Source organism: Tupaia chinensis, unplaced genomic scaffold, assembly GCF_000334495.1.
Source record: "Tupaia chinensis unplaced genomic scaffold, TupChi_1.0 Scaffold000062_1, whole genome shotgun sequence".
Taxonomy (NCBI): Eukaryota; Metazoa; Chordata; class Mammalia; order Scandentia; family Tupaiidae; genus Tupaia; species Tupaia belangeri.
Genome location: NW_006159520.1, coordinates 153,325 through 178,904, shown reverse-complemented (window position 1 = coordinate 178,904; position 25,580 = coordinate 153,325). Strand labels below are relative to the sequence as shown.

The window sequence follows — 25,580 nt, the reverse complement described above, 5'->3', positions numbered from 1 at the left end:
GAAAGAGACAGAGAGAAGGAAAGAGAAAGCACCCCCAATGGGGGATGGTCACATTGCAATCCCTTCTCCTTCATTTGTACCTCCTTTCAGGATTTTGAGCACACTCACAAATGCACTTCGCACATTTCTTTTTCTTTTCTTTTTCTTTTCTTTTTTTTTTCTTTTTTTTTTAAAGCTTCAGCCTAGGGCATGTGCACTCATCAGAGAGAGACAGTAAGAGTGAAAGTGAGAAATCACCCCTGGGGGTGATGGTCACACTACAATCCCTTCTCTTCCACTCTCCTCCTAGGATTTTGGGCACTCACACACATGCACCCAGCATGATTTTCAAGTCTAGGACTCAAACTACAGTCAGCCATGTGTGAGTATAGTGTCTTAACCACCATGCCATCTGCTGGTCCTACACCTGGCACGTTTCTTAGACCACTGGGTCCAGAACTGGAACCATACAGTTGGCCATGTGGGACCAGATGGCTCTATTTTTATTAACCTTAATAAAGATCTAGAAACAAGTCCTTTACACTTTTAAAGTTGAATTTGTACAGTACCCAAGATAATTATTCAGAGTAAATGAGTTAATACATGTTAATAAGTGCTATGCAATTACAAACTGCCATTCAAGTGTTAGGTTTAAATTTCTTATGGTATACTAGTTAGACCTTATATTTATTTTGGATGCCATATTTTTCTCACAATCTATGAGTTGACTTCTATATTTTCCATTGTGGTTTGCAAATGTCCTCTGTAAATTACATCAGTTCTTAAAATGCATTTTGTAAAATGTTTTCAATTCTACATAGGTAACTGTTTTATTATATTTAATGAGACAGAGAGATACATAAAGAGTCACCTCCAACAGGGTCTTCATGTCACGATCCTACCCCTAGTCTTAATCAGATAGGATTATGGGTATGCATACAAGTACCAGCATGCATAGAGAGACCTTGACAAGCAAGCTGGGACCTTTGCACATGGTCTCAGCTGTGCACAATACTGTGCTACTGCTGTGCTATGACAGTTGCCCAGGGAATTTAAAATATGATAAAAATGTCAAGGCTCCAAACCTCAATGGGATACCACCTCATACCCATTAGATGGGTATAATAAAAAAGGCAGAGAATAAGTGTTGTCAAGAATATGAAGAGACTGGAACCCTTATAACATTGTTTGCAGGGATATAAATGGTGCAGTAGCTCTGGAAAACATCTGACATTTCTTCAAAAGGTTAATATAGAGGAGCCATTCCCATGGCACTGGTGGTTGAGGGAGCTGGATCCCACATGGCCAACCATGAGGTTCAAATGCCAGTCCTGCAAGCTTGAAAAACATACCAAATGTATGTACATGCACCCCAAATCCCAACAGGATGGACAGATGGAGAAGAAGAATTGTGGCATGATCATTTCCAATTGGAGGGCTCTTTCTCCCTTTCCTTCCCTCTCTCTATTTCTCTCTGGCAAGTGTACATGCCCTCCAGCTATAAAAAAATGTTAAACATAAACATGTGACCAGGCAATTCCAATCCTAGAAATATATTCAAGAGAAATGGAAACACAATTCCACACAAAAATATGTACATAAATCTTCACAGCAGCATTATTCATAATAGCCAAAAGGTGGAAACAAACCAAGCATTCCTGTTTATGAGTAGATAAACAAAATGTGCTCTATCCACTCAATGGGATGTTATGTGTCAATAAAAAGGATATACTGAAAACACTATACCAAGTGAGGTCAGTTACCAAAGGTAACTGCTACAGGGTACTGGAGGAGTCCAACCCGGTGGGGCCACAGGGTCCGTTTTGAGCCTTTGACCTCTGAGCATAACTTTGGTCGATTCAGCACGCTGGCAAGGCTGCTGCTGTACGCCCCCTCCCATCCCCCCACCCTGACCTATGAGCAAAGCTTGGGTTGACTCAGCATGCTGGCAAGGCCGTTTGTTGTATGCTCCAGAGACTGTGGTAGCCTTGTTGGGAAACAACCCCCCTCTGACTCCCTGATATACTACTATAAGAGAATTACAGGGAACCAGCAGTTAGCGTAATGGCTATGTTGCTGGACTCCCATGTAGTCGACCGCAGTTCGTGTCCCGGACCCGGTGACTTAAAATCCACGCCAGGCGCGTGTGTGTGCGTGCCCAAGATCCCAAGAGGAGAATGGAGGAGAAGGGATTGTGGTGTGGCCATCCCCTCTGGGGGGGGGGTGATTTCTCACTTTCTGTCTCTCTGTCTCTCTCTGTCTGTCCGGCGAGCGCACATGCCCTATAGCGAAAAACCTCTCAAAAAAAAAAAAAAAAGGCCAAAAAACAAACCAAAAATCCAAACCATTTTTTGATTTCTCAAAACTCCCCCCACCACTCCCCTTTGCCCTGATCACGTACTGTTAATTACAATGCTTCAGCCCTGCAGTCACAATAGAGGGTGTGCCAAAGTTCTATCTAGGCAGAAATAATCTTCTTGACCTTTGGAAGGTGCTTCAAGATACATTTGACATAAGCTTAAAAATAATCTTTTCTTTATACAAAATAGGTTTAGGCCAAAACTGGCCCAGGACACCCCCGCCCTCACCAAGTGAAATAGATAAATATATTAGGATTCCTTACAATTAAGCTTTAGATCCTTATAAAACTATATAAGTATCATTCTTTATTGAGATTCATAAGAACTAATATCTATACTTGAGATTTTCCTTTCTCAGCATCATGCTCAGTAATCACAATATGGCTGCCACCACATCAGCTGATAATTATCTCTGCTTGCTGGAGCTGCTTTCCCGAAACTGCATTCCATGAAGACCTGCCTACCGCAACAGACCCACCCTTAATCCAACCTTGAATGGAACCTATGATCCCTATTGAACTGATAATTAGAACACATAGCCCCTCACCCATTTACTTGCATGTATCACATTTTCAATAAAAAGGCACAATAATTCCTGGCAGTTGTCACTCTACAGAGAGCAATCTCTGGGGGGTATCCAACTGAGGACGTGGATGAAAATGGCACCGAGTCCTTAGTCTTCCTTTCCAGCACTGCCTCCAACGAGTCAACCCACCCCCGCCGAGTCTGGACCCCGGCAGGGTACAAGTGTTCAAGGGAAATTTTTTTTGAATGAGAAAGTGCCTCCTCCAGGGGGATGACCACACTGCAATCACTTCCCCTTCATTTTCCTCTGGAGAGGAAATGGGCACACATGCGCAAACACTCAGCATGATTCTCAAGCCCCTGGGTCCGGGACTCAAACTGCAGAGTTGGTTGTGTGGGATCCAGACTTCCTCACTACCATGCCACCAGCTGGCCCTTCACTTAACATTTTCACAATACAACCAAGACTTAACAATGACCTTTTGAGGAATATTCAGTCACTGCTCACTAAGACCAAATTCTAACACATGAAACTTTTGGAGAAAAACAATTATCTAAGCAGTAACAATTTTGTACTATATTTCCTCTGCGAATAAAATCATTCTCCATTAAAATTATAAAGCTACAAACTAATAAGATAATATAGAAACAAAAACTTTGAAATAATTTCAGGTAGCAGTATATAAAATGTAAAACACCTATCTCTATGAAAATAGTTGAGGTGGATGGATCATGGAAACCTTTTATTGTTGTCCTTTCATTTTCTGTAGTAGTTCTCTTATATAATCCTTTTAATTAAAACCAAATGAAACTGTTATTGCTCCATTAAAGCAAGAGTAAGCACAGAAATCCAATAAAATTAAAAGATTCCCTAGAGATGCCTAATGAAAAAGAACAGAGTACATGAAGGATAGAATTCAGAAACAAGTGTATCATTTAAACTCTATCACAAAAGCACTCCAATGTAATCAGAAGTAAGAAGGTGGCTACAGGGACCAGCAGATGGCGTAAGAGTTATGTTGCTGGACTCCCACATAGTTGACCATGATTCAGGTTCCAGACCCAGTGACTTAAAACTCATGCTGAGTGAGTGTGCATACATGTCCAAAATCCAGAGAGGAGAATAGAGGAGAAGTGTTTTGGTACGGTCTTCCCTCTTGGGGATGATTTCCCCTGGGGAGTGATCTCTTGCTTTCTGTGTCTTTCTCTGGCGAGCATGTGTGCCCTACAGCAAAAATCTCTCTAAAAAAATTTAAAAAGCAAAGAAAAGAAGGTGACCACAAAAGCTCCAGTTTCAGGTCAGCACTGCAGCATAGGAGTTAAGTATTGTGCATAGAAAACTAGATCCCACAAGGTCAACCATGGTTTGAATCCCAGCCCTAGAGGCTTGAGAAACACTGGGCACATACATGTGATAGGAGGGAGAAATGGAGGAAAAGGATTTTGTAGCATGACTATGCCTCAAGGAGGTGAGGGAGGAAGGGAGCGGTGCTTTCTCTCTCACCTTGGTAAGCACACATGCCCTCTGGCAATAAAAAAATTGAAAATTAAGGACCAGCTGGTGGTGTGGTTAAGGCAGCTGGATCCCACATGGCTGACCATACAGTTTGCATCCCAGACTCCATAGCCTCAAAGACATGCTGGGTATGTGTGTGTAAGTTCCCAAAAAAATCCCAAAAGGAGGGAGAAATGGAGAAGTGACTGTGGAGAATACTCCCAACCCATCTTTCTGCAGCAAGCCTCTGTCTGACAAGTGTGTGCCCCTTCTGGCAAAATACAAGGAAAAAAATGTTAAATAAATTTTAAAAACTCTCGAGTTCATTAAGTAACAAACATATATTCTACTTATACATCTAGTGTATTTTTCAACTAGTAATTTTTTAAATTAATCAGTCTTTTATTTAACTTTATTTTATTTATTGATGTATTTAAATTTGACCAGAAAGAGAGAAAGAAAGTGAAAAAGCAAGCTACTAGGTTCACAACAAAAGCCACGGCCAGCCATGTGAGAGTCTAGCATCCTTAATCACCATGCCCCCTGCCAGTCCCTCCACTAGTATTTATCAAATACATGGTAATAGCCATTGCTGCTCAGTCAAAAGAAGGTTGCTACAGGGCATGTGTGCTCACCAGATAGAGAGAGAAAGAGAGAGAGAGAAGGAAAGTGAGAAAGCAAGCCACCAGGTCCAGGACTTGAACTACAGTCAGCTATATAGGAGTTCAGCACCTTAACCACCACGCCATCTGCTGGCCTGAGTATGTCTTTTCTATTTTCTTCTCAATGCCTCAGTGTGAAGGAAACAAAGGAACAAAAAACTTACAAATGCAGTCAAAATACTTCACACCCCAAAGGCATACCTACCTCTAATATGCTGTGGTTAGAATTCCTGTATTTCTTTGCATAATTTGAATGCCTCACTCTCAAAGTTTATTATATAGTGATTTGTTAATGAATTACTCACTTAATGACATATTCTTTCCAAAAGGTCAACTGGTTCCTTGATACGAATTCAATCAGCATCAGTGTAGGAATTAAATAAAATGAGTACCAAGTATTTGTGATTTAGGTCTACTAAAAGCTTTGAATTATCTACTATTTTGAAATATCCAAGCCTTTCAATTAACAATAATGAAGTGGGCTAGGGGGCTCGTGGGTAGTGTGGTGGTTAAGGCAGTGTTCTCCCACATGGCCAACCGAGGTTCGAGTCCCAAATCTGGAGACTTGAAACTCACACTGGGCACATGTGCATATGTGTCTAAAATCCCAGGAGGAGGGTGGAGGAGAAGGGGTTGTAGTGTGGCCACCCTCCCTGGGGGGTGACTTCTCGCTTTCCCTTTCACTGTCTCTCCAGTAAAGCACACACAATCTATAGCAAAAACTAAAAAAAAAAAAAAAAAAAAAAAAAAAAGTGTGGACCAGCTTTGTGGTCTGGTGGTTGAGGGAGCCAGATTCCACATGGCTGACTACACAGTTTGGCAACTTGAGAAACAAGTCTAGCACATGAATGCACATGGCCAAAATCCCCCCAAAAATGGAGAAATGAAGGGGAAGGAATGCAGTCTAACCCTGCTCCACTGAGGGATCCTTTCTCTCTCTCTGTCTCTTTGTTTCTCTCTGGCAAGTGCATGCACCTTCTGGCAAACTTTTAAAGGAGAAAATAAACAAAATTATGAAACTGGTGAAATTTTGTTTAAAAAAAAACCCTCTTATTTATCCTTTTTTAAAAAGTTTTTATTTTATTTTATTTGTTTTTATTCTTATTATTTTTAATTTGACCAGAGAGAGAAAGGGAAAGCGAGAAAGCAAGTCACCAGACCTGGGGCTCAAGCCATGGTCAGCCATGTGGGAGTCCAGCACCTTAACCACTGTGCCACCTGCCAGCCCGCCCCTATTTATTCTTTCTTAATTTCATTGTTTTATTCTTTATTATTACGGTATAATTTTCTTATACTGAAGATTTAGGAAATATACATGAATGGAAGGAAAACAGCAACCCTACTTCCAATATTCATAAATAACTATTACAGTATTTCAGTAGATATGCTTCTAGTCTTTCTTCTCTATATATTTTTTGCTGTTGTCCTGTATTCTTACATGGCTGTGGACATAGGATATGATATACATGATTTTAAGCCTCCTCTTTCCAGCGACAGCTTGATCCCCCAAGAAACATGATCTTTCTCCCCACCATCAGTAAATACCTGGGCTCCCACAGAAAACACAAAAATCACGCAGCATTAATACAGAGGAACCTTCTTTCACAGCCCACTCCACACCCCAATTTAAATATTGGATTATTAGTAAAGTCATATTTTTTGAATGTTCTTCTACAAAAAAGCATCATGTCTTTTCCAACAACCCAAGATTATTAGCAAAGTCATATTCTTTGAATGTTCTACTACAAAAAAAGCATCATGTCTTTTCCAACAACCCAATAGTACTACCACCTACCTTCCACTATGGCCTGTGGGCCCATTTCTAGACAGGAGCCCCTTGGATAACAATACCAGACACGGGTAAGCAGATTTACCACATCACTTTGAACACCATGTGTTGGATTTCTGGTGCTCCACAAAGTCATATTCTTTGAATGTTCTACTACAAAAAAAGCATCATGTCTTTTCCAACAACCCAATAGTACTACCACCTACCTTCCACTATGGCCTGTGGGCCCATTTCTAGACAGGAGCCCCTTGGATAACAATACCAGACACGGGTAAGCAGATTTACCACATCACTTTGAACACCATGTGTTGGATTTCTGGTGCTCCATCTCAGAGCCAGTTCAGTTCCTCCAGCTCTGATTTCCTTCTGGATCATCTTAAAGCACAGATCTCTGAGGTAGTAACATGCTGCAAAGCATAAAATCCTGACTGAAAACTGCTTCTATTGTTCCTTTCATTATTCTCATATTTGAACCACAAGTGTGGGAAGCCAGATAAGTAGCCATTGCCTAATTCTTAGCTCAGGAACAGCTCCAGGCTTGGCTCCCTAAGTTCCAAGTCAAGCCTCCTCCCTTAGTGGCTCCTTATAGTCCTCTAAGCTGGTTTCCTACCTAACATCCTCTCTTGGTATAACTCTGTTCAGAATGTCAGCCTGGTTTCCCCCAAAAAACTGCTCTATCCTGAAGCTCCTGTAGGACACTACTACTGGTGTCTGCCCTTCATCATGATCGTTGGCTAGGATGGACAGGAGGCACCACGCCACTGCCCAATCCCAGGTCTGGGGACTATTAAGTCCTGCAAGTTCCTGCATGTCTAAGGAGGAATAATCAAGCAGTCCAAGAGCCTAAGCCAAGCCTCCTAAGAACATAACTTCAGGGCAGTGATACTGGAAGATCTCGTTGGCCTCTTCCTCCCTAAACAATTATACCTAGACACAAATATACGGAATCGAGAAAATCTGAAGATTTTCTAAGAAATCTTAAAAAAATAGTTAAATGTGTGGTGTGCAGTCATTGGATTCCCAGAGGCCTGTATGCCATGTCTTCCTTTCTGGAATAAGTAATTGTTGGTTCAACCATTTGACTCATCCAGCTGCTAGTTCACGTAAACCTCAAGAGCACCACACAAACCTGAGTCTCTCCTCGTCTCATGACAAAAGCACTTAGGATTTCCATCCCCTGCCACATGACCAACGAGACACCTTTTTTGGAGAGAGTCAGTAAGTAAATAAAGAGTAATGGCTGCAGCAATGTGTCAGCTGAACTATAAAGTCTGTATTTCTCATCGTCTGTCTGGCACATAAACCAGAGAACTGTAATTAAGAGAATGAAAGCAATCCCACTTTAGCTGATGAATACAAGATCTCTGACTTTCTGAAATTGTCTTTATTTCCCTCTCATATTTTGCCCTTACTATATTTGAAAAGATGCCAACATTTCCACAGTTACTGTGCAAGTAGCCACAAAGTTTGAAAAGGCGTCTGACTGCTGAACATACCTCAGAAAGTAAATTGTGACCTGTGCTCATCTTTAATTCAATATGAATTCAATAGGTGTTCATAATTCCATATGAATACAACCATATGATCACATATCGATTTTACTGGACTGTAGGAAAAGTCATGACATGTTTTTCTATGCAAAAATGTTTCATGACTTTTCCAACGACCCAATACAAGTAATATTTACATGGTCATCAAAACTTCCTTTATCCATTCAGTCAAAATGCTGATTAAGCACCCACCATGCCAGGCATTGAATTATGTGATACAAAGATGACTAAGACAAGTTCAGCAATACAAGGAGTCCAGCCTCCCATGGGGAAAATGAAAGGACTAAATAAATTCTTGAAATGTAAGTGTTAGTCCAACCTAGATGGCATAGCTGGTAGCACACCAGACTGCAGTGCTGGAAATCACAGAGCTGACTGCCAGTTTGGATTTGATATGGACCCTGTTTGCTAAGTGTTTGCAAACAGGAAGTATTTCTAGGCCACCTGTATAAAATGCCTGAGGGCAAAATATTACAAACTGGATTGCAACTGTTTTGTGTCTGCAGTATCTGTAACCCAGACTATATAACCCCTGTTAATTTCTGCAAATTGGGGCCCAGACAAGAGTATAAACTCTGCTGGGACCACAGGTGTTACAAACCCCAGTTCTCCTACTCTCTGAGTGGGGCTTGGTTTCTTGGAGGTCTGCTTTCTGCAACAGATTCTCAGTTGGAAGCATCCCAGGCATGCGTCCATGCCCTGGATCCCAATAAGCTAGAGGACTGAAAGAAAGGGACTGTGATGTGATGGGCCCTGTGGAGGATGCCTCTCTCTCTTTCACACATGCATGCACATATATACGCTCTCATGGATTAAAAAAAAAAAAGGGACGCGGGAGCCAGCAGTTAGCGTAATGGCTATGTCGCTGGACTCCCACGTAGTTGACCGCGGTTTGAGTCCCAGACCTGGTGACTTAAAACTCACGCCGGGCACGTGTGCGTGCGTGCGTGCCCAAGATCCTGAGAGGAGAATGGAGGAGAAGGGATTGCAGCGTGACCATCCCCCCTGGGGGGTGATTTCTCGCTTTCTGTCTCTATGTCTCTCTCTGTCTGGCGAGCGCACGCGCCCTATAGTGAAAATCTCTCTCAAAAAAAAAAAAAAAAAAGGGACGCAATAAATTTTTGAAATTTAAGTGTGAGAAGGAGAGTAGAAGGGAAGTAAAGACTACAGATACCTAAGGCAGTCCCAGGGGAAGGGTAGGAGGCTGGGGGTTATGGACAGGATGCTGCTGCCCTTTTTATTTTCTTTCCATTTTTGTTAAAGGGCATGTGCATTTGATGAAGAGAGATGGGGGAGGGTGAGAAATCATCCCCCGGGGGTACAGCCACATGTAAACCATTCTCCTTCATTCTCTTGAGATTTTGGGTGCACCCACAAGCACACATGACCAGCATGTTTTCCAAGCCACTATGTTCAGGACTTGAATCACGCACTAGGCCATGTAGGATCCAGTCACCTTAACCACCATGGCACCCTGGCCTGTGGATGGGAGACTTCTTATGGAAAATAATAGTTGATACTTGAAGAAACAATAAAATTTAACTGGGCAAATTAGGAGGGATAAGTACACATAGAAGAATGCATGTGCTCAGAACGTGGCAGGCCCAGGCCCAGTAGTGCTGAACTGCTACTCAGCAGCTGAGGCCACATGGGAGGCCCAGGTTCAGTTTATGGCCCACCCTAAAAAGATGACCATGCTGACTCATGCCTGCAGCCCCAGCTACTCAGAAGGCAGGCAGGAGGATCAAGACAAAGTGAAACCCTGTCATAAACACACACACACAAACGAACAAAAACCAGAAGAGATAAGCAAGGCTCAGGAATCAAGTCCTTAAGGCCCTTGTATACAGTCTTGCTAAGGAGATTGGATTTTATCCTCAAGTCAAGAAAATATCTTAACCAAGGAGAGACTTGCTGTCTTGCCAGTTTCTCTCTTATACACCTGCCACCTCTCACATTGTCGTCTAAATGCAAATGGCTCTCCCACACACCACAGCCACAACACATTGAGCACCTGCATTAGGTCATTGTCTGGATCTGCTGACCTGTTTTTTCTAGATCTGTTGCTCTTCCTCAGCCTCCTGCCTCTCATACCCCTAAATCTGTTCTCAGCTCCCATATAAAATAGAGATAATAGAGATCCCCAAAGAGTTTTGTGAAGATTATACAAGATGAGCTGACCCCATATCATAGTGGTTAAGGCAGCCAGAGCCTACATGGCCAATTAAGGTACAAATCCTAACCCAGGCACTTGAAAAACATGCTAGGCATGTGTATGTGTTCTGAATCCCAACACAATGGAGAAATGGAGGAGAAGGGCCTGTGGCCTGACCATGTTCCATTAGGGATGCTTTCTCCCTCTCTGTCTCTCTCTGAAGAGTACATGACCTCTGGCAATTAATATATATATATACACACACACACACATATATACACACACACACACACACACACACACACACACACACACACATATATATATATATATATATATTTATGAGTTCTATTACTATTATCATCACAACCAATTAAGAAAGACACTGGAGCCAGTGACACAAATTTAAGATAAACTATGGATAATCCTGCAGGGACTGAAGATCCAAATACCCTATTTGAAATTACAGTCAGTCTCAGATCCAGACATATCACTTATCAACAGTGAAGGAACAAATAAAAATATCTATCTATAATAGTTTGGTTTCACTACTATTATAGTTTTACTACTTAGTGAAAGGGGACAGGTCTTTACCAGTAGAGGGTCTGGATGATTAATATAAGAAAAAATGTTTTAACTATTGGGTGTGGGCAAGGAAATTGTTCCTCTTCAGCAAAATTATGAACCCCCAACTCCCACTTCAAAAGAAAGTAAAAGAAAACAAATCCAGGTGCCACTGCTAGAAGCTATACGCCCTCAGATTCTGGCTGGCAATAACAATGAAAACTTCTGTCATTTCCTGCCATAAAGAAGACAACGTAGAAATCCTGCATCTACTTGAGAGTAATTTAAAATCTGGAGAGTATGGTAATTTAAAATCTGGAGGGTATCAAAATCAAATGCATTTTTGATACCGACATTTCTGAGAAATACACACAGGCTATGTGACTTATAAAGCAGAATTCATACCTTGGAGTCTTATTTAACTAGATGCTCTTAAACATCTTTCCCCCCAAAAAATTAACCATTGTGATTGGTGAATTTCAACTATGAATTACACTGAATGTTTAATCTGGGCCTCTCAATAAACTATTGGGTCCACTTTAGAGATCAACATTTATAGGTACATGGAATACTACGTTAAAATGAATGAAATTGTCACTGTGGTCACGCCGCAATCCCTCCTCCTCCATTCTCCTCTTGGGATCCTGGGCACGCATGCACACGCACCCAGCGTGAATTTTAAGTCACCGGGTCTGGGACGCGAACCGCAGTCAACTACATGGGAGTACAACGACATAGCCATTACGCTAACTGCTTGTTCCCAGCTTTCTTGTACTTATCTCTCTCTTTTTTTTTTGGGAGAGGTTTTTGCTATAGGGCGAGTTCGCTCGCCAGACAGACAGAGAGAGAGAGAGAGATAGAAAGCAAGAAATAATCCCCCAGGGTGGATGGCCACACTGCAATCCCTTCTCCTCCATTCTCCTCTTGGGATCTTGGGCACACACGCACACACGCCCGGCATGAGTTTAAGCCACCGGGTCCGGGACTTGACCCGCTGTCAACTACGTGGGAGTCCAGCGACATAACCATTATGCTAACTGCTGGTTCCTCTTGTACTTATCTCAATGAGATAGATAAGACACAAAGGTTCTATCTCCTTAAAGAAAGAAACACTCAAGCAAACAATGGTTAAACAACATACTTATGGCTATATACCAATTTAGTACTTTAACTAGGATTAAAATTCAGACTTTGTACTCAAAGGCCTGCTCTTCAACTAGTCTAGGTTATTGGTAATGGAGTAGTAGCAGAAAGTAGAATAATACTCTCCTTCGTGTTTCTAGAGAGAAAATATTTGTTTTTGCCAGTCAAAATGATGATATAATGTGCTGTAAATTTGCTCAGATTTTTTCTAAAGCTGACTTTTTCTTTTTCTTTTTTTTTTTTGGAGAGGTTTTTGCTATAGGGCGCGTGTGCTCGCAAGGCAGACAGAGAGAGACAGAGAGACAGAAAGCGAGAAATCACCCCCCAGGGGGGATGGCCACGCCACAATCCCTTCTTCTCCATTCTCCTCTCGGGAGCTTGGGCACGCACGCACATGCGCCCGGTGTGAGTTTAAGCTACCGGGTCCGGGACTCGAACCGCGGTCGACTACGTGGGAGTCCAACGACATAGCCATTACGCTAACTGCTGGTCCCATTAAGTGAAATCTTGATTTCTGAGCCAATGTAAGGACATGTGCATGTAGTCTAAGAAATGCTAATAGATCACAAAATGTAGTTCAGAAACTTAAAATTATTTGACTCATTGCCTAATTATTTGACTCCATGTGAAACTTCGGCTTTTTCTGTTTTAATTACTAGTTTCTACTAAGCAATTATAACTTAAGGAGTTTTCTCATTTGTTTTACTAATAAGTGTCTTCATAATTTCATATCTACCACATTTGGAACGGTTAGAATCATGATGACTGACCTCTCCAAACGAGAGATTCTGAAGGGCATGCTAAAAAGTAAATGTAAGAAATTAGAACAAACCAAAAATATAGAGATTGTGCTTTCAAATAAGTAGCAGCAAATAAAGACTAAACAGGGTAGTGTTTTTTTGTTTGTTTGTTTGTTTTTTGTTTTTTAAAGCCAGCGTCTCCCTTATAGTTGAAACTACTGGGTTGTCAGGAAAGCCATGACATATTTTTCTGTTTTTCTATGCAAAAATGCATCGTGACTTTTCCGATGACCCAGTAATTTATTTTTTTCTATAGAATTTCTCTATTTTGAATACAAGTTAAGCTTGCTTGATAGAAATGAAAGGCAGTTCTCATTTTTAACAAAGAAAGAATCAGAAAATCTCTACCTCTCACATCCTAATATTGTTCATAGTAAATATTAAAAACAAAGATCATTATTTAAATAATATCTATATTAAATATCAGATACAAAATATTTTGGCATTCTTTGGCTGCATAATCTAGATTACTTTGTGATACTGTGATATTGACACGAAAAATCTTCATATTTCAAAAGCAGGAACGGTCACATTTGTACTCCAAGCCCTTGTGATAAAAACAGTCTCTCTAGAGAAGGATTATTCCTACATTTTACTTTACCAAATAAATAAACAATTAACAGCAATCTTTAATTTTGTTCAACAAGATCAAATGAAAATATTAATATTCAGATTTTGAAATTTTGCAGTGCTGCAGGTTACAATTGGAAGACATCTGAATCAACTTGCTGCATGCCACACAAAGATTTATCACTATTTTAAATAAAAAACCCTTCTTTCCCCATCTACAACCAAGAGCATGGCTTCTGCTTTCAAGCTTACCTTCCTCTGTGGTTACAGACCTCCTGTGTCGACACTTCCAAACCTTGGGAACTGAAATTGACTGTGCATATCTTGGGGAGTTGTAGTGGTAGCATGTACCCATGGTGCCAAAGGGTGGGGAGCCTGCAGTAAACATTCTGTCCTGAAACAGATTCTCAGGACAGCCTGGGAAGGAGGAAGTAGAAGATGTGCCTCCCCTGCTCCATCACAGGAGCAACTGTTACAGAGTCACCTGGAAGGGATTCTGCCAAACATTAATGAGTCAACTTTCTGTATGCACACTGGGTCAGACAGGTTTCACCACCTCGCAGTCATATTAATGATAAACTTTCTGTAAAAACTAAGATTCTTGAAGAGCTTCCTTTTGCTTTCTTCCTCTTTCAGGTGGCAGGAGCAATGACTGGTGTGCTTAACAAATGATGTTTTCAGTTAAACACACAGAACTTAATGAAAATTTTATTATTTTCATTTTGAGTCATCAAGCAAAAGTAAGTTCGCTTAAGCTAAAAACTAATGTTTCTACTATATACTATAAAATCAAAATATGTTAGATTTTATTTTCGGATTTTGAAAATCAAGTCTCTTTCCCAAGTTAAGCTTGCTTGATAGAAATGAAAGGCAGTTCTCATTTTTAACAAAGAAAGAATCAGAAAATCTCTACCTCTCACATCCTAATATTGTTCATAGTAAATATTAAAAACAAAGATCATTATTTAAATAATATCTATATTAAATATCAGATACAAAATATTTTGGCATTCTTTGGCTGCATAATCTAGATTACTTTGTGATACTGTGATATTGACACGAAAAATCTTCATATTTCAAAAGCAGGAACGGTCACATTTGTACTCCAAGCCCTTGTGATAAAAACAGTCTCTCTAGAGAAGGATTATTCCTACATTTTACTTTACCAAATAAATAAACAATTAACAGCAATCTTTAATTTTGTTCAACAAGATCAAATGAAAATATTAATATTCAGATTTTGAAATTTTGCAGTGCTGCAGGTTACAATTGGAAGACATCTGAATCAACTTGCTGCATGCCACACAAAGATTTATCACTATTTTAAATAAAAAACCCTTCTTTCCCCATCTACAACCAAGAGCATGGCTTCTGCTTTCAAGCTTACCTTCCTCTGTGGTTACAGACCTCCTGTGTCGACACTTCCAAACCTTGGGAACTGAAATTGACTGTGCATATCTTGGGGAGTTGTAGTGGTAGCATGTACCCATGGTGCCAAAGGGTGGGGAGCCTGCAGTAAACATTCTGTCCTGAAACAGATTCTCAGGACAGCCTGGGAAGGAGGAAGTAGAAGATGTGCCTCCCCTGCTCCATCACAGGAGCAACTGTTACAGAGTCACCTGGAAGGGATTCTGCCAAACATTAATGAGTCAACTTTCTGTATGCACACTGGGTCAGACAGGTTTCACCACCTCGCAGTCATATTAATGATAAACTTTCTGTAAAAACTAAGATTCTTGAAGAGCTTCCTTTTGCTTTCTTCCTCTTTCAGGTGGCAGGAGCAATGACTGGTGTGCTTAACAAATGATGTTTTCAGTTAAACACACAGAACTTAATGAAAATTTTATTATTTTCATTTTGAGTCATCAAGCAAAAGTAAGTTCGCTTAAGCTAAAAACTAATGTTTCTACTATATACTATAAAATCAAAATATGTTAGATTTTATTTTCGGATTTTGAAAATCAAGTCTCTTTTCTCATAGAATGATCTCCATTGCTACATTTAGCCTTGGATGTAAACTTGAACTATGAAAAAAAAAATCTCTGTATAATTATCTTAATGAGACTTTGTGTTTATATTACGTCTTTTATCTAAAGAGCTCAAAGCATTTTGCAAACATGATCTTCTTAAGCTTCACAACACCCTACTCAGGAATGTGATGGTAAGGATTATTATTATCAATTTTAACAGGTGGGGACACTGAGAGATTAGTGATTAAATGATTCAATTGAGGTCACAATGTTAGCTGAGGGCACAGTTTGATTCAACACACTGACTTCTATTTTCAAAGACATATCAAACTGACCAATGAAAAACTTCACACTGAAATTAAAATTTAGAATTTTAAATTATAGAAGTTTAAATTTATAGAAGGCCATTGTTTTGACTAAGCTTCTACACATTAGGGCTCCGACAGACAACAGTAAAACTCAAAATGGAATCACTAATGTCGTCTCCATGTCACCAGGCCAAAACTAGGTCATTATCTGACCTTCAGAGAAAGCAAGAGAGATAGATAATAGCCTAGTTTTGCAAACAAGCCATTTTCAATTGGAATATTAATGAAGTTCCTTTTGTTTTGATCCTTAAACAAAAATAACCTGAAGTAACTACTCAACTACTCTTGTTCTGTCTCCTTGTTCCCACCTTTCAAGAAGAGTACATTTAAAATCACCAATCCACTTTTTGTACTTTGTTTATGCTTTTTTAATCCCTTCTTTGTCTATAAAACCAATCTCTTCTGCTTACCTCCTTCAAATGTTTACTCCATTTTTTTTTAATTGCCAGAGGGCATTTTCACTTGCCATAGAGTGAGACACGGTTTCCCCAAAAAGGGCATGCTCACAACACAATCTTTTTTTTCTCCATTTTTCCATCCCTCAGGATTTGGAGCATGCATGCACATGAGTGGGGCATATTTTATCAAGCTGCTGATGTAAGATCTGGATTCCTATGCAAGGGGTTTAACTGCTATGTTACAGGGAGAACCAACACTTACTCTATTTTGTGGAAGGAAGTGTTATTCTACAATCACAAGTAAAGCTGTTTAAAATCTTTAAGTTGTTATAGTTTTGTTTCTTGGCAGACTTCTCAGAAAGAACTATTTTTTAAGGCTTTAAAAAAACATAAGAATAAGGCAAATAAAAAATATTTCATGATCACAAATTTTGGCACACCTGCTAAAGTTAGCTTCACAACAGTGGCTTTCCCTTTCTAAAGGCCACTACCTATTTCCCCATCAATGCTTCTGGTCACAGATTGTGCATATACTGTCTATACAGAGTCGTTAGCCAACACACTTTTTTCCATGCACTAAGAGTAAAAAGGTTTTCAAAATTGGCTATTGTGTGCAATATTCACTGGGGAAGCATTCAAACAATATGGAATTAATTGTACAATATAAAAAAAAAAGTCTCATGTTGCCACTAGTAGAAGCTACCCACCCATTGTTAATACTCATTGTTACTAGGTGGATGTGTGGATGCACACACCCAGAGAGAACAGACACAGATGTACTAGACCGCAGCTTGTTTGGTTGTCTTTTCATGGTCCAAAATTTCTTGGTCATTGATTATATACATATATACATACACACATACATACACATATACATACATACCACTCTTTTAAGTGACTGCATATACATTTTATGAATATATGGACAAATATATATATGTATATACATTTTTAAAAAGAGGGATTTTTGCTATAGGGCATGTGCACTTGCCAAAGAGACAGAGAGCAAGAAATCACCCCCCTGCCCCCAGGTGGCATGGCCACACTGCAATCCCTTCTCCATTCTCCTCTCAGGATTTTGGGTGTACAAACATACTTGCCTGGTGTGAGTTTTAAGCCACCCAGTCTGAGACTCGAAATGTGGTCCACTACATGGGAGTCCTGTGATGTAACCATTACATCATCTGCTGGTCCTACATATTTTAAAAATATTTTATCTATTCCCTTTTTATTAGACATTTGAGTTTCCTTTTCTTTTCCCTCCTCCTATGAACTATAATGGACATTCTTGTATGTTTAGTTTTATGTGTCTTTAAAAGTATTTTTTAAATTTACTTCTCATTTTTTTGTGTGATTTTCAGGATTCTTGCTCCTGAAAATAAATCTGTCACTCCCGGTTGCTTTATACATTGAACTGCTTATAGTATTCTAAGCCTGGACCAGTCCCATACTGTAGAAGTTAACCATTGGATAGAGGGAACCCAATCCCACATGTCTGATCATGGTTTAAATCTCCTCTCGGGTGGCTTAAAAAACACACTGGGCACATGTGCACATGCACAGGATCCTGACAGTTTGGAGAAATGGAAGAAAAGGGAATTGCCATGTGACCAAGCTCCTCTGAGGGGTATTCTCTCTCTCTCTCTCTCTCCCCCTTCTCATACATACACCTTCTAGCATTAAAAAAAAAAAGAAAAGTACTCTAAGCCTATAGTGTAGAATACTAGGGTGGAATGGGGAGAAAGAAGAGGAATAGTGGGAGGGTGAATCACTGTGTGACCTGATCCTATTTAAGATCCTTGAATGAATGCAATATATATATATATATATACTTCAGAAGGGTCCTGCCTTGCCAACAGAATGTACAACATTCTTATCAGCTGACCCACAGGAGATTTTTGGAAACCATGACCACTTGCCAAAAAAGTGAATAACACAAGCTTTATCTATTTTTGTCATATTCCAATTTTGTTTGTTTCTATCCCTTTTAAAAATATTGGTGTACTCTCTAAGTTCACATAACCATGCAATTGTGCTTTTCAAACAGAAAGAATTGAACTGGAGAGCAGAGCAACATGACACGTGACACCTCTGTGATGCTGACCCTCCTGGGAAGGAGCCCTCCCTGAGTTTGTCTGGCATGTGCACACTCATGACTGGGGAATGGGTGAGGCTGGGTTTGGACCCTGATGTGAAGACCCTCTTGGAGGTGCTGTCTCCCTGTCTCTCCAGCTCATGGAAGAAATAAATTTAAAAAAAAAGAAAAAAGAAATTTTAGAAATCCAGTCATGCATAAACCACTTTTCCAAAAAAATACAAGTCACAGTGGGAAAGCTACCTAGCTCAAAATAGGTTTTATAAAAATTAGTATTGGTTTTAGGCAATGCACCTTAGACTCACCCTTTAAATGCTTAGCCCTTAGTAAATGTCAGGCACGCAAGATGTCTTGAACATATAAAATGCAACAGGATAAACAACCAGACTAATATTCTGACCTCATCTTCTAAATAGTCCCACTGGGTAATGCAGCAACTCAAATTTAATGGGATAGGAAAGTATTTGGTCTTCACTATCAACACATACAACTATCGCTTTAATCTTAATAATATCTATTTTGTCTCATCTAATACCTCTGTACCTCTGCAAGAGGACTCTAAGATTGTTACTTTCACTTTCAGAAATGGATTCATGGAGTTTGGAGGAAGAGGGAGTAAAATTATCACCAGAAACTGGACTCAACAGCACTCTTTTGTCCTCATTACATTCTTAATGCAGGTTGATTTCTATATCAGACAGAAAAAAGGGCTTAATTTTTTTTCTGATTTTTTTTTTAGGGGGCAGGGAAGGGGAAACAAAACATGGAGCTGTGGTTGCTGGAAGGACAAGTGTTAAAATGCTACATCCCACTCTTCTCAGTAGAGTTTCTTTGATTTCTTTGACATGAGAGGCAATTTGATGAGGGTCTATCCCTGGAATAACCACGCCTCCTCTCATGCCCGCTTCTACCTTATTATGGAATTTAAAGGTAATTTGAAGTGACTGAGTTTCACCATATCACCCCTCTCTCTAAAATAGCATACCTTACAATAACATTATATCCAGGGAGGCCACAGGATTCAGTGGAATGCAGAGTTTGAACCTCTGATTCAACAATTATTAGCTCTGGGAACTCTGATTAAGAAGGTCACCTCTAGGGCAATGCAGCAAGCTAGTGGTTAAAGGAGCCAGACCACACATGGCCAATTGCAGTTTGAATACTGGCCCCAGCAGCTTAAAACACATGCACACATGCCTAAAATCCTGACGGTGTGGAGAGGAGAAGGGACTGCAGCATAACCATGCTCCACTGGGAGGTACTTTCTCCCTTTCCCTCACTCTCTCCTTCTCTCTGTCCCTCTTTGGTGAGCACATGTGCTCTCAGACAATTTCTTTTTTTTTTTTAGTAAAAGAAAAAAATGATTAAGAATAAAGATCATTGGGATTATCAGATGGTATAATGGTTGCATTGCTGGACTCCCATGTGGGTCAACCACAGTATGAGTCTGGACCCTCAGCTTAAAACTCACACCAGGCATGCATGCCTACCCAGAGTCCTGAGAGAGAATGGAGGAGAAGGGATTGCGGCATGGCCATCTCCCCAGAGGGTGATTTCTTGCTTTCTGTCTCTCTGTCTCTATTCCTCTCCAGCGAGTGCACATGCCTTATAGCAAAATTTTCTCGGGAACCAGCAGTTAGCGTAATGGCTATGTCGCTGGACTCCCACGTAGTCAACCGTGGTTCGCATCCCGGACCTGGTGGCTTAAAACTCACGCCGGGCGCGTGTGCGTGCATGCCCAAGATCCCAAGAGGAGAATGGAGGAGAAGGGATTGCGGCATGACCACCCCCCCAGGGAGTGATTTCTTGCTTTCTTTCTCTATGTCTCTCTCTGTCTGTCTGGCGAGTGCACGCGCCCAATAGCGAAAACCTCTCAAAAAAAATTCTCTCTAAAAAAATTAATTAATTAATAAAGGTCATTAATAGCTAACTCTGTACAGTGAAATTTTGGTAAATGGTTCCACAATTTTAGTAGCTGTGTCCTTCTTGCCTTCGTGTGAGTGCATGAAGGAAGTGCTTCATTAATATTAAATGCCTAAATGTGTAACTTTCAAAGCATGATTGATTGGCTATTTATAGACCATTGGAAAATGCCAAATGTCTTTCTAAAACCTACCTTTATAATTTGTGCTTAAAGGATTTTTTTTTTTTTTTTGCAGTAAATCACCAAGTTGGGACAGTGACTTCTAAAGATCTATATATGAGCTAATAATAATACCAAACTCAAAGTGCAGTTGAGAAAACCAGATGTGATAATGTAGATGAAAGAGCTTTGTAAATGATAAGGCACTGTGTAAATATTATGCTTTTGCACCTGGGACTGGGACTGCCAGTGTGGCTACCACAGCTGCTGACTGAAAGGAGCTTATCCCTGGTCATGAGGAGGGTACATTCTCATTAGACACAGCATGTTATTAAGCATCATGTGAAGAGATACGGAGAGTTCTCATAGACTTCAGAGGAGTAAGAGATGGACCTCGAGGATAACCGGGCGAGGAGGGGGGGGCAAAGCAGGTGGGATAGTGGTTAAAGCACTGGACTCTCACATGGCCTACTATGGCTCAAATCCTGTTCCTGGTGGCTTGAAGATCATGCCGGGCATGTGTACATGTGTGCTTGCCCAAAATTCTAGGAGGATAATGGAGGAGAAGGAATTACAGCATGGTCAATATCCCTGGGGGATGGTTTTTCACTTTCTTTCTCACTGTCTATCTCTCTCTGGTGAGTATACATGTCCTATGGCCAAAATATTAAAAAAGAAAGAAAGGAAGGAAGGAAGGAAGGAAGGAAGGAAGGAAGGAAGGAAGGAAGGAAGGAAGGAAAGAAGGAAGGAAAGGATAACCACAAAAACACCACCACCATGTTGGTGGCAGGACACGGGTGAGGCCCTGCTGATGGGCAGGAGTTGAATGAAGAGGAAGCAGAAGGCAGCACAGGCAGTCAGTCCAGCAGAACAGTGTAGTGTTCAGAAAAAGTGAGGAGCTTTGAGGCAGAGTTTGTGAAAAGAAAAAGTATGTGAGGTAGAGCTAGAAAGGAAGGTGGGTACAGAGAGTAGAAAGTTGATTCCTATAATATCCGAATTTCTCAAAGCAGACCAACGCTACATCAGCTCTTAATATTCTCAGAATACTTCCAAAATGTATTTTTAAAGTTTTACAAGTTTAGTTGAGAGTTCTTAACACTTCTTCTGCTCCTTCTGCAGTAGGCTAGAGAGAGAAAGGGAAGAGGCAGGAAGTAAGCAGAGAAGAGAGAGTTGTACCCCCTGGCAGCGGGCCCAGAATGGAACCAACTCAGCAGACAGGAAGAGAAGGGAATAAAAAGAGCAATGGAGGCTCCAGGCAGGTTGGAGCAGATACCAGGAACAGGGAGGAAGACAGATTACTGTGACAGCCTATTTACAGAGCCTTGAAACCTGAACTCTTCAGGATCCACCTTCCCGCTGAGTCCTCTGGCTCTGAAACTTAGGAAAGGAAAACTGATACCCATAAATAACTGTGGCTGCGTAACTGAAAACTGGGATAAATGTTTCATCTTGATTCAACACGAGGCGGTTCCTGACAAAGAAAGAACTGTGGCTGGCTGACTGCTGAGAGATGTGCAAAATGCCGTCATGGTTACATGTGGGAGTTTGAGAAAACGGCAAGATGTATGTTGCAAAAAGACATGTTGAGCTTCTGCTGTTTTCCAGGCACTCTATTAAGAGCCAGAAGGGGGAGGGATGAATGAGATAGGGTTCTGCTGACAAGGGCAAGAAGATTTCACATTTATATTTCCTCCCAAATGAAGTAAAGTGAAACTTGTTTCTCTACAAGAAATGGTCTCTAAAAGAATCAAATGGTTGACTGGATCATCATTACCCCACCACAGATATCCTTCCCCATTCATTTTCAGAACAGAAGTCACTGAAATAAGTAATGCCAAGGTTAATGCTCCTCCAACCTGTACCCAAAGACCATCTAACCAGCTTGATTCCATTCACATATGGACCATCCACCTAACCAATCTCAAGGGATGAACCAGAATAATTAGTTGAGTTCATGGGTAAACCCAGATCTAACTATACACGAAATAATAAACACAGATGACTGTTTTACGAAACGAAATCTAAGTGTAATTCTTTATGAAACTGAATAAAGATCTTTTATAAATCCTGGTGGATCTTGTAAAACAGAAACCAAATCTGCAAGTGCCTTAAAACAACTCCAATTAAATAAAAATAAAAGTACAAATGTTTTCAAATCAAATCCAGTTCCATTCCAACTGAAGCACCCACCAGGGGCTTGGTGAAAATCCCTTGGGTGTAGACTGTGCCAAACCTGGGAGAAAATTTCAGGCAGATTTTATTGTAATGATGGTCATGAAGGCACCAATACCACATCCACTCACAGTGTCTAATTTAGATGCAACACATAAGATCCTATTCCTAGGTCTCCCTGAAGAACTCCCTCAGTAGACGAGGGGGTGATAAGGCTGAGAATGAGATGCGGCTGCATTTCTGAAGGAGCTCATGCCCTTGCTCACACCTCTGCTCATTCTACAGGAGGAGATGCAGAGAGATGTAGGAGAGGAGCAAAAGAGGAAACAAGACAAGAGAAGAAAAGGGGAGGTTGTGCAGCAGTGCTAGCGGCTCCGTCATTGGATCTTCGAGCCGGCCGCCAACACTTGCGCTGAGCTGCTACGAGGCCCCGGGTAACGAGCTCGTAGGAGCTTGGAACCACCGTCATCCCACCGATTATTACTGGGGGAGAAAAATGGTTGAAGCAGATCACCCAGGAAAGCTCTTCATTGGTGAGCTTAAGACAGAAACCAATGAGAAAGCCCTTGAAGCTATATTTGGCAAATATGGACGAATAGTGGAAGTACTCTTGATGAAAGACCATGAAATCAACAAATCAAGAGGATTTGCTTTTGTCACCTTTGAAAGTCCAGCAGATGCAAAGGATGCAGCCAGAGACATGAATGGAAAGTCTCTAGATGGAAAAGCCATCAAGGTGGAACAAGACACTAAACGATCATTTGAAAGTGGTAGATGTGACACAACTCCAATTAAATAAAAATAAAAGTACAAATGTTTTCAAATCAAATCCAGTTCCATTCCAACTGAAGCACCCACCAGGGGCTTGGTGAAAATCCCTTGGGTGTAGACTGTGCCAAACCTGGGAGAAAATTTCAGGCAGATTTTATTGTAATGATGGTCATGAAGGCACCAATACCACATCCACTCACAGTGTCTAATTTAGATGCAACACATAAGATCCTATTCCTAGGTCTCCCTGAAGAACTCCCTCAGTAGACGAGGGGGTGATAAGGCTGAGAATGAGATGCGGCTGCATTTCTGAAGGAGCTCATGCCCTTGCTCACACCTCTGCTCATTCTACAGGAGGAGATGCAGAGAGATGTAGGAGAGGAGCAAAAGAGGAAACAAGACAAGAGAAGAAAAGGGGAGGTTGTGCAGCAGTGCTAGCGGCTCCGTCATTGGATCTTCGAGCCGGCCGCCAACACTTGCGCTGAGCTGCTACGAGGCCCCGGGTAACGAGCTCGTAGGAGCTTGGAACCACCGTCATCCCACCGATTATTACTGGGGGAGAAAAATGGTTGAAGCAGATCACCCAGGAAAGCTCTTCATTGGTGAGCTTAAGACAGAAACCAATGAGAAAGCCCTTGAAGCTATATTTGGCAAATATGGACGAATAGTGGAAGTACTCTTGATGAAAGACCATGAAATCAACAAATCAAGAGGATTTGCTTTTGTCACCTTTGAAAGTCCAGCAGATGCAAAGGATGCAGCCAGAGACATGAATGGAAAGTCTCTAGATGGAAAAGCCATCAAGGTGGAACAAGCCACTAAACCATCATTTGAAAGTGGTAGACATGGACCACCTCCACCTCCAAGAAGCAGAGGCCCTCCCAGAGGCCTTAGAGGAGGGGGAGGAGGAAGTGGAGGAACCAGGGGACCTTCTTCCCATGGAGGGCACATGGATGATGGTGGCTATTCCATGAATTTTAACATGAGTTCTTCCAGGGGACCACTTCCAGTAAAAAGAGGGCCACCACCACAAAGTGGGGGTCCTTCTCCTAAGAGATCAGCCCCATCAGGACCAGTTCGCAGCAGTAGTGGAGTGGGAGGAAGAGCCCCTGTATCATGTGGAAGAGATAGTTATGGAGGCCCACCTTGAAGGGAGCCCTTGCCCTCTCGTAGAGATATTTGTCCCCAAGAGATGATGGATATTCTACAAAAGACAGCTATTCAAGCAGAGGTTACCCAAGTTCTCGTGATACAAGAGATTATCCACCACCACCAAAAGATGATACTTACCATGATTATGGTCATTCCAGTTCACGTGATGACTATCCATCAAGAGGCTATAGTGACAGAGATGGTTATGGTCGTGATTGTGATTATTCATCCAAGTGGAGGTTCCTACAGAGATTCACATGAGAGTTATGGTAACTCACGTAGTGCTCCACCTACACGAGGGCCCCCACCATCTTATGGTGGAAGCAGTCGCTATGATGATTACAACAGCTCACATGACGGATATGGTGGAAGTCGAGACAGTTACTCAAGCAACCGAAGTGATCTCTACTCAAGTGGTCGTGATCGGGTTGGCAGACAAGAAAGAGGGCTTCCCCCTTCTATGGAAAGGGGGTACCCTCCTCCACGTGATTCCTACAGCAGTTCAAACCGCGGAGCACCAAGAGGTGGTGGCCATGGAGGAAGCCAATCTGATAGAGGGCGAGGCAGAAACAGATACTAGAAACAAACAAAACTTTGGACCAAAATCCCTGTTCAAAGAAACAAAGTGGAAGCTATTCTGTCATAACTACCCAAGGACTACTAAAAGGAAAATTGTGTTACCTTTTTTAAATTTCCTGTTAAGTTTCCCTCCATAATTTTCATGTTCTTGTGAGGAAAAAAAGTAAAACATGTTTAATTTTATTTGATTTTATGACATTGCTTCCAACAAGCAAATGTTAAATGTGTAAGACTTGACTTGTTGTACTAGTGTTGTAATTTTCCAAGTGTCCCTAAAGGCCACTTCCTATCATTTTTCCCAGTAAATGAGGCAAGCAGTTCTAAGATCTTCCACAAACATCTAGCCATCTAAAATGGAGAGATGAATCATTCTACCTATACAAACAAGCTAGCTGTTAGA

The 25,580-nt window shown here is 41.1% G+C and overlaps 1 protein-coding gene and 1 pseudogene across 1 annotated transcript in view; one reads left to right on the top strand and one right to left on the bottom strand.

Moving 5' to 3' along the window:
* FMN1 (formin 1) overlaps window positions 1-25,580 on the bottom strand; it is a 491,267-nt gene that overhangs the window by 364,205 nt on the left and 101,482 nt on the right. The window lies entirely within an intron of this gene.
* LOC102483833 (RNA-binding motif protein, X chromosome-like) lies at window positions 23,881-25,363 on the top strand (annotated as a pseudogene).